At 51.4% G+C, this 10,565-nt stretch overlaps 1 long non-coding RNA gene across 1 annotated transcript; it reads left to right on the top strand.

Moving 5' to 3' along the window:
* Window positions 1-291: 291 nt before the first annotated feature.
* On the top strand, window positions 292-9,002 carry LOC142818528 (uncharacterized). Its single transcript, XR_012896032.1, has 3 exons — window positions 292-393; window positions 6,295-6,462; window positions 8,740-9,002. It is a non-coding gene; the product is annotated as an uncharacterized LOC142818528 (long non-coding RNA).
* Window positions 9,003-10,565: the final 1,563 nt, after the last annotated feature.

Genomic DNA, 10,565 nt, shown 5'->3' with positions numbered 1-10,565 from the left:
CCTGTCATCCCTCAGCTCGCCTTCTCCTCCTCTGGCTGCTGCTGCAGGCTAGAGCCTCCTCCCCGCTCCCAGCCTGACCCTCTTCCAACTCTGGGTTAGTGCATGTGGAGGCCCAGCCTCAAACTGGAGGGGGGGTGGGAAGATGAGGTACAAGCACCCTCTCTTCTCCCAGGGTCGGGCTCAGCCGTGCACCAGGTTCAGGGCCCCGCCATATGGTGACGGCAGGGGGAGGGGAGCAAATTTTTTCCTTTGCACAATGTCTGTGATTTTCCTGCCCTCCGCCCCCATACAGGAATTCAGAGGTTCTGTAATGATGTCAAATCCATGCTGGGTTTCACCCCAGGGATTTTCTGGAAGGTCTGCTGGGTTGCCATCAGCCCTGCCTTTTTAGCGGTAAGTATATTTGTCCCAAACAAAAAATTAAGTCTCCAACTCTCCTTTCACCTTCCACCAAAGGAGTACGGCAGAAAGGGATCTAGGGGTCATAGTGGACCAAAAGCTAAATATGAGTCAACAGTGTGACACTGTTGTAAAAAACAAAAATAAAAAAACTCCATGACTCTAGGGGTATGTCTAGGGGTATGAACTGGCAGTCAAGATGGGGATCGGTCGGCAAGGAAAGCCATTGCCAACCAATCCTGTAAACCTTGTTGCACGAGGCATAAGGGATCGGTCAGAAAAGGCTTTCCTTGCTGACTGATACCCGTCTTGACTGCTGGTTCGTGCCGACAAACAGCTGAGCCGGCACAACGCGGCATCCATTTTTATTCTAATGAAGTGGGGGATATTTAAATCCCCACTTCATTGATTATGTCGGTAGGTCTAATTTACATGCCTCTGGCGACAGAGACATGTACAGGCAGTCCCCGACTTACGTGGATCCGACTTACGTCGGATCCCTAGATACGAACGGGGTGAGGCAACTCCTGCACATGCGCAGCAGCATTCCCGGGGCTCGCTCACCTGGGTCCTAGGATCCTCCTCCTCCTCGGGCCGGCTCCGACTCGGGTCCCGCAGAGCTGCCAGGCAGAGGAAAAGTGCCTCCCCACGCCCGCTGCCCCCCCCCCCCCGCCCCCCTGCCAGCAACAGGCTGCCCCCTCCCCTGAGCAACAGGCTGCCGAACAGACAAAAGCAGCCTCTCTGCCCCTCCTCCCCTCTATACATGCCGGGCTCCCGGAGCGCAGCAGCGTCCCCGTCCCCGGGGCTCGCTCACCTGGGTCCTAGAATCCACCTCCTCCTCCTCTTCGGCCGGCTCCAACTGGCCTCTGCCTGCAGCAGCTGGCCACAGGGACAGGGATCCCACAGAGCTGCCGGGCAGAGGAAAAGTGCCTCCCCACGCCCGCTGCCCCCCCCCCGCGGCCTCGCATCCTGCACGCCTCCCCCCTCCCCCCCTGCCAGCAACAGGCTGCCCCCTCCCCTGAGCAACAGGCTGCCGAACAGCAGACAAAAGCAGCCTCTCCGCCCCTCCTCCCCCTATACATGCTGGGCTCCCTGGGCAAACAAAGACTCCACCAAAACAAACAAAGTGCTGGCCTCATTGTGTTAGCAAACAAAGGACCCTCCTCCTAGAACCCTGGGTGGTGTGTGGAAATAAAGCTATTAGCTCAAAGCATGGTGCAGAGCTGTTTGGTATTTGATGAGTTACTCCTTTAGTCCTGAGTTTGTCACAGGGACAGAAATAGATGTGAAATCTTCTGAACAGGGGAACAGACAGCAAAACAAACATTAGAGGGGAGTTAACCTTTCCCTATGCTATCCAAAACTAAAAAAAATATTTGGCTAGAGTTTCCCCTACAATATGTACCAGTTCCGACTTACATACAAATTCAACTTAAGAACAAACCTACAGTCCCTATCTTGTACGTAACCCAGGGACTGCCTGTAGTCTGGACATACCCTAGGAGGCATTAACAGGAGTGTTGTGAGCAAGACACGAGAAGTAATTCTTCTGCTCTGCTCTGTGCTGATTAGGCCTTAGTTGGAGTACTGTCTACAGTTGAGGGCACTACATTTCAGGAAAGTTGTGAAGAAATTGGAGAAGGTCCAGAAAAGAGCAAGAAAAATGATTAAAGGTCTAGAGAACATGAGCTCTGAGGGAAGGCTGAAAGAACTGGTGGGCTACGCCTACATTGAGCATTCTTGCGCAAGAAGATATGTAAATGAGGCGTGGCAATGAATATCGCTGTGCCTCATTTGCATACCTAATGAGCCATCGTTTTTGCGTAAGAGGTTTTTGTGCAAGAAGGAGCAGTCTACACTGCTCCTTTTTGTGCAAACACCCCCCTCTTGCGCAAGAGCCGTTCTGCCACTTATTTTCAGGCAGCACGGCTCTTACACAAGAAGGGGGTGTTTGCACAAAAAGGTGCAGTGTAGACTGCTCCTTCTTGCACAAAAGTCCCTTGCGCAAAATGGTGGCTCATTAGGTATGCAAATGAGGCATGGTGATATTCATCGCCGTGCTTCATTTTCATATCTTCTTGTGCAAGAATACACAATCTAGATGTAGCCGTGTTGTTTAGTCTGGAAAAGAGAAGATGAGAGGTGACATAATAGCTTTCAAGTACCTAAAAGATGGTTACAAGGAAGACGGAGAAAAATTGTTCTCCTTGGCCTCTGAGGACAGGACAAGAAGCAATGGGCTTAAACTGCAGCAAGGGAGGTTTAGGTTGGACATTAGGAAAAATTTCCTAACTGTCAGGGTGGTTAAACACTGGAATAAATTGCCTAGGGAGATTGTGAAGATATTTAAGAGCAGGCTGGATAGACACCTGTCAGGGATAATCTAGATCAGTGGTCCCCAACCTTTTCAGGTTGTCGGGCGCCAGGGGGCGTGGCCGTTCACCCGCCGGGCGCCAGGGGGCGGGGACACTTGCCCGCCCGGGGGCGGGGCCCCCCATAGCCATGCGCCCAGGGCCGGGGCCCCCCCATAGCCACGCGCCCGGGGCTGGCACCCCCCTGTAAGCGCCGCGCGCCCGGGGGCGGGGCCAAGGCTGGGGCTGGCACCGGGGGCAGGGCATGCACGGCGCCCCCGGGGGCGGGGCCGGCGCCGGGGCCGGCGCCGGGGCCAGGGAACGCGCGGCGCACCCGGGTTGGGGACCATGGATCTAGATGGTGCTTGATCCTGCCGTCAGGGCAGGGGATGGGACTCAATGACCTCTTGAGGTCCCTTTCAGTTCTAGTGTTCTATGATTCCATGATTCTATGTTTCTGTCCAGTTCATGGTGACAGAGAAAACCAGTGGGATGTGTCAGAGAGAACGGTTGTTTATGGAAAGTCTCCCCTTTGGTTTTGGTAGCAAGAAATCAACAGGAAACTCTTAAGTTCAAAAGAGAGCACAATGGTCCGCCTGTACTCATGGAGACAGAGTATTTGTCAAAGAAAAGGCCATACAATATATGCTCAGGCTCATAAGGATCTACCATATGTACCATGGGCAAAGCTCACAGCTGACAGCTGCAGTTCAGTTAAAGTCAACCCAATCAGGCCTGCTTACACCAGCAATGTATTTGGCCCTGTCATGCCCACCTTAGAAAATAAAGCTGTTGACACTGAAGGCTGCAATGTACTGGGGCTTAACCTACCAAGCTTGCTATTTTAAATGCAACTCCAGTGCTATGCTTTGTACCAGATCCATCACCTTTGAAGTGCCAACCTTTCATTGGACTTCAAAGCATGCCCCATCTGTAAATCGGCGAGGATATTCATATTACCTATCTTGCACAGGGAGAGGGATTGTGAGGATTAATTAATGTTTTAAGCACTTTGAGATTCTAGGTTGTCATCAAGGCAGAAGGGAAATTATTTAATTATATAAATCACACATGTGACTGGACTGCTGTTTTCTTCATCTGATGAGAACCCCATAGACAAACTGGATCGGCGTTAGGAATATAATTCTGGGAAATAGCAGTTTAAAATGCAGATTGGCCTTTAAAGATTAGAATACAAATAGCTGAGAAACCAGTGTAACAGGTTAGGCTGTACAGTAAATTTATATTAACAGTGGGTTAGATGAGATGCTGTACATATTTATTTAATTGGAGAGCTAGTTCCAGGTGATCCTAGTATAATCACAATTATTACCAGGAGGAAAAAACCTAGTCGTGTTGATTTGAATGGATTTTTATTACATTGTGTTCTATTGCCACACTAGCTTTCTATATTCTTCCAAATGCTACTGCCGCTCTGTTCTGTATTTATCTTCCTTATTTGTCCTTGGAAATTTTAGATTTCCAGGGGTGTGTGTGTTTCTGTGTGTGTGTGTGTGTGTGTGTGTGTGTGTGTGTGTGTGTGTGTGTGTGTATGAGAGAGAGATTGAAGTGGAGATTGTGATGGTGCTATCAATACAGCAAAGTCTGCATTATTAACAGCCAAGTATCACATTGAACCTGTAGCTTCTCCACCCACGGCAGAAACGGGCTAGAATTTCTTAATTCAATCCCAAGCCATTTGCCTTGCAATAGGAAGCACTGAGCATCTGCAGGGAACCCAACTTGCAGTTGCTGAGCTCCCACCAGACTGGCATGAAACTTAAATGCCACCCTTCTATGAACATTACGAGGGGAGTGGCAAGGGGGTGGGTGTCGCAATGCAGGCACCGTGAAAGGACACTCCAAGGGGCAGCCGACTGGGCAGATGGCCACACCACAAAGCCAGCCTCCCCATTGACCTCAGCTGGCCCCCTCACTGGCTGGGCAGGCAAAGAGGCCACTGGCTGTTGTGAGCCTGGAAACTGAGCTCTTCTTAGATCAGGGGTGAGGGCCCTGGATGGGGAAGAATGAGGAAGCTGGCACTGGAGCAGTGCTGGGGAGAAAGACAGTGAGTCCGACCCCAGAGCTGTCCGCACAGCACTGTCACCAACACTGAACTCACTTACATGTATCTTAAAGATGACATTAAATTCGAGGGCCAAATGATCCACCCTAATCGATCCCCTGGGAATTCAGGGAGGTTACCCCAGGGATGAACGTACCCCCCACACAGGAGCAGCTGGCATTGTACCTTATGCTGCAGAAAGTGCCATGACTGGCTGGTGGAAGGTTGGCGGCAGAGCTGGCATGATTATTTGCAGAGCCGAGTTTGGACTTGCTGACTGGCCGGCGTGGTCCGAGCCTTGACAAGGACACAAGCCCAGGCACTGGCCGGGCAAGCTCAGCACTCTCCAGGTGGTGTCTGACATTGCCCGATGTCCTAGCAGGCGGGAGCACGGTTCAGCCCAACCCTGACCGGAGGTGGCCAGCCCAACTCATTTCTAGAGTGCGGCTGCCAGGAGTCACCGGGTGATCTGGGCCTTCCACAGGCAGCTGCTCCCCCTTGGAAACCCACTCAGGATGCTGGGCTCTGTGCTAGCAAGCTGGGGAGTTTGCTGTGCCCTGTCCATTCCACCAGCCCCAACGGGCTCAGCTCAGCACAAGGGGGCTGTGTGGGGCATGGTTCGAGACAGGGCACGGGTGGGGAAACAATCCTGTGGGCGTGTCAGCCGAGAGGTCACTTGAGCCAGGCTTGTTGTGCCTGGAGCGGGGCCAAAAATAAAGTGAGGATCCATGTGCGGGGGAACCGACTGCTCACGCCAGCTCTGGTGGACAAGTCCCAGCTCACAGCTGGCCCAATGAAAGGCGTCTCTTTAGCCTCCCATTGTACAGGTTTGCCGCATCGTGTGATTTAGCACCTTGGCACACAACACACATGAGAGAGGCCAAGTTAACTGCTCAGAGCAGCCTTGTCCTCTTCCAACATGTCTCTAAGGGTATGTCTACACTACCCCGCTAGTTCGAACTAGGAGGGTAATGTACGCATACCGCACTTGCAAATGAAGCCCGGGATTTGAATTTCCCGGGCTTCATTTGCATAAGCCGGGTGCCGCCATTTTTAAAACCCCGCTGGTTCGAACCCCGTGCAGCGCGGCTACACGGGGCACGAACTAGGTAGTTCGGAATAGGAAGCCTAGTTCGAACAACCTAGTTCGAGCCCCGTGTAGCCGCGCTGCATGGTGTTCGAACCAGCGGGGTTTTAAAAATGGCGGCTCCCCGCTTATGCAAATGAAGCCCGGGAAATTCAAATCCCGGGCTTCATTTGCAAGTGCGGTATGCCTACATTACCCTCCTAGTTCGAACTAGCGGGGTAGTGTAGACATACCCTAACTAACCACTTCTCTCATCACAAGGAACACCAGGCCTGATTCATCCCTGGCATGAATCCACTGACACTTGCTGAGGTGTGCTTCTGAAGCAAGTGACTTTTCACACTGCTTCCTGAATGGGCTCCCCTGACATTGGTTGTGTTCTCTGTTAATAGTTTATAATAGTCAGCTCTCTCCTGGACCAGCCACCTCTCGTGCTGTTTGACTATCACTACCCTGAGTGGAGTATCTCCGTGGGGTACTTCATAGGAGCGTCGTCCTTCATCTGTATCCCTTTCTACATGGTGTACAAGCTGGTCTGGACTCCCGGATCCTTTAAGCAGGTAGGAAGAGCTGAGTATAATCCTTCACAAACCCGTGTGGGCCAGATATTGTAGATGCCAGCGTCTGTTGCAGCACAGTTTGAAAGACTTGAAAGGGCTCAAGGCTTCCACGGGCCAGCCAGGTCTGGAAGCTTGGTAGAGAAGTTCTACTGATTCCCTAGTGCAGGGGAGGGCAATAATTTTTTATGGGGAACCACTCCAAGAATCTGGAAAGTGGTCGAGGGCCGCACTCGTCCATGCTATTAAAGGAGAAGGTGCAGGGTCTCGGATGGAGGTTGGGTGCAGAAGAGAGCTTGGAGTAAGGGAGGGAGTTTGGGTGAAGGAGACAGTTGTGACCTGGGGCACTGAACTAGGGTGCAGGGGGTTGGATTGTGACATAGGGCAGGGAATTGGGGTACAGGAGGGGGTGCAGGTTGTAAGCTAGGGAAGAAGGGGACTGTGATCTAGGGCAGGGGATTGGGGTGTCGGATTTGGGAGGGGGTATGGGTGCAGGAGGGGGGCAGAGGATTTGGGTATGTGGAGTAGGGGAGCAGGAGTGGGGGGGCAGAGGGGTGGAGAAGGAGGGACTGGGGTGCCAGAGGCAGGATCTGGCCAGGACACTTACCAGCCAGCAGCCCATTTCTAAATCAGCCTCCCTGCCTGCCCCACCCCCTACACCTGCACAGGCTGCAGCCATGTGCTCTGGGAATAACTATGAGTCCCTTGTGCTTCGTGGCTGCCTGTTATTGAAACAGGAAGCTCTCATTGGCTGTTTTTTTGCCAGAAGCAAGCCAATGAGATTGTGCTGGGAGTGGGAGCAGCTCCTAAAGCTTTACCCCCTTCCCATCGGGCTCTGTTCTTAAAGTGAAACTGCCCAGCAGTCACATTTCTGTGTGGCGTGCAGGTGGGACAAGGCAAGCGGGGACCCCGACTGGGGCTCCCCTCAGTGTCCACGGGCCAGATCCAGTGGCTTGGTGGGCCATATTTTGCCTAGGCCTGCCCTAGTGGCCTTGTTCATGGGGCAATTAAATCACAACAGATGAACTGGTTTTAAAGGGGCTCAGGCTGGCACTGTCTGTCCACCCAGCATCAACCAGTCATAATCATATTAAAGCCTTTCTCTAGGCCTGGCTAGGAGACTGGGGGGCACCATCTGGAATATAGCTCTAATGGTTATTCCTGGTCTACAATGGCCAGAACTCCTCCTTGGTGGAATCCCAATGGCTTTAATGGGTGAACTTGGCCAAATGGGTTTCAATTGCTTTAGCCTGATTCTTTCTAAAACCCTGAGGCCAAGCAGTTTCTCTCACGGGCTGTGATCCCATGTTGCACTGCAGTGACTGATCTGAGAGCAGTGTCAGTACATTCCAAAGTCCCTCATTCCTCCTCTGCTGAAGGAAAGACCCCTTTCTCCCCTACACAGGGCTCCTGTGCCCTACGCACCTTCACACCTGTGGCCGTCCTGGCCGAAGAGAGGTATGTCAGCATAAACCTGAGAGCACAGTGGAACCACTGAGCTATCATGCCATCATCTGTGATTGGCTCCATCTGCACCAGGCACCACCAGACCTTCAACCATGTAAGAATCATGAGTATGTACCCAGACTTCTGGCATCTCAATGGCATGTGATAGAGACAAAGATAGTGCCCAGCTTTTGTGCCAACATGGCACCTGTTGCTCTAACCACTAGAGCTGTGATTCTCAAAGTGTGGTCCATGGACTACTAGTGGTCCATGACCATCTTGCAAGTGGGCTGTGGATTCAAAGCTCAAACCCCACCCCTGCAGCAGGGTGTGTTGTTGGAGTGCCAGCGCTGGCTTCTTACTAGGTGGAGTTCTGAGCCTTATGGGCCAGATCTAGCTTGTGGGGGAGGAAGCAACTCTGTGCACTGCCACTCCCCTCCCTCCAGCTGGGGGAATGTCAGCACAGGAAACCACTTGACTGGAGGTTTTCTCTGCTGCTCCCATTGGCTGGAATCATGGCCAATGGGAGCAGTGGGGGGGATGGTGCCTGGGAACAGCAGAGGGTAAAAGCCAGGTAAGCATCCCTGATCTTCCTCCTAACCCTCATCCTCCTCATACACCTCCTCCCACCAAGACCATACACACACACCTACCCTCCTGCCCAGACTCCATACCCTCAGCCCACTTCTGCACCCATTCTGTCATCATGAATGGTTGGCTGGCGGTCTGCAGAACGGTGTGCATTGAGTGAGGTGGGCCACTAGCCAAAAAGTGAGAACCGCTGCTCTAGGGCCATAGGTAACCTCTGGCATTTTCTTTACTTATGTCCTCCAGCGTCTAGCAGTGTGTGTTCGACCAGAGAAAGCAATACGAGACCAGCAAGCGGATTCAGTGTGTATGTCATCAGGGCCGTAGTCCCATGATGCACACACAAGGACATGAGACTGCTGTTTGGCTTTACCGTGACTGACCAAACCAACTAAAGAGACAAGGAAGAGAAGAGCTGCTGTCACTGTTTAAATTGCTCCCCTGCTTCTCTCCCTAAGAGTTGTACACACTGGCCAAAGCTCACTACACAGTTTGGAGCACATAATCCCCCTTCTGTGGGCCATGTCCTCCTGCCATAGCAGCAGTGCACTTCTCATTAAAAGCCTGGACTGCCCATGATTTAATAATGGGCAGGCTCTAACCCCAACTGAAGGCAGCAAGTGTCTTCCTGGATGTCCAGGAAGCTGGATGTCCCTTAAACATGGCTGAGATATACACAACATTTTAAGCTGAGCAGGAGCCTGGGTGTTATAGAATCACAAAGATGTAGGACAGGGCAGGACCACAAGAGGCCATCTAGCCCCTCCCCGAGGCTAGCTTGGCCACCATATATACGACCTCTGTTGTGCTCCCCACTACCCTATGATTAGACCATTGTTACGCCCCGAAGTGGCTTCTTCTTCCGTACCTGCACTATCTGCTGAAAGGTCAGTTTCGCCATTGCAGATGTGGCTCAGCCTGAGCCAAGGGCACAACAGAGCAGAGAGAACCGCTGCTTTTGGAAGTGCAATAATTCCCAGCACCAGGTCTTCAGCCTCCTTTTCATTGTTACAGCTCCTGAGAGCATTCCACAAAGTGGAGCCGCTTCCATTGCTGGGCCTGGGAGCCCCTGTAGCTATGAGATGAACCACGGGTTGGAACTCTGTTCGGTCATATTGAAACCTAAATCTACTTCCCTCCTATCGTGCTTCAGGATTTTCCAGCTGCTTTGCTTGTTATCAAGGAGATCTTGTTGGAGAAAGGGTTTGCCCCTCCTCCCCAAAAGCACTCCCTCCTCCCTCCTAAAGTGGGGCCAAACCTGGGGCAGCCAGGTGTGGAGGGTACCTGGATATGTGTGTAAATAGTCATTTTTTTTTACAGTATTCAAAGCCAAACAGTGAGATAAGTTTGATATTAGATATAAATTGGCCAGAAAATAATGGCAAGTCCTAGAGGAATGTAATTTGCATCAAAATGTAGGTAGGTATACAAAACTAGAGTAATTGACATGCTGAAGGAGCCCAGGAATGTGGCACATAACGGGAGAAACAACTCCTAGGAAAGCATAAGATAGGCTATGTCCACACAGCAGTGCTATTTTGGAATAATTGAGTTATTCCAAAATAACATACTCTGCGTCTACACTACTAGCTGTTATTTCAACATAATGTCAAAATAATGTCGAGCTGGAGGACTTCTTACTCCAACTTCTGTAACCCTCATTGTACAAGGAGTAAGGGAAGTCGGAGGAAGATTTGGACTTTCTGCTGTGTAGACAGTGCCAAAAGCTGAAATAAGCTATTTTGACTTAAATTATACAGTTGACATAGCTCAAGTTGCATAGCTTATTTCAGCTTTAGCCGTGCTATGTAGACGTACCCTGAGGGCTTGTTGAGGTCTCTGTTATGGTTTGTACACCCAGGCTGTGTCTAGACTGGCAAGTTTTTCCGCAAAAGCAGATGATTTTGCGGAAAAACTTGCCAGCTGTCTACACTGGCCGCTTGAATTTCCGCAAAAGCACTGACGATCTCATGTAAGATTGTCAGTGCTTTTCCGGAAATATTATGCTGCTCCCGTTCGGGCAAAAGTCCTTTTGCGCAAAAATTTTGTGCAAAAGGGCCAGTGTAGACCAG

The sequence above is a fragment of the Pelodiscus sinensis genome, chromosome 15 (assembly GCF_049634645.1).
Source record: "Pelodiscus sinensis isolate JC-2024 chromosome 15, ASM4963464v1, whole genome shotgun sequence".
NCBI lineage: Eukaryota > Metazoa > Chordata > Testudines > Trionychidae > Pelodiscus > Pelodiscus sinensis.
This window is presented reverse-complemented; position numbering and strand designations above follow the sequence as displayed.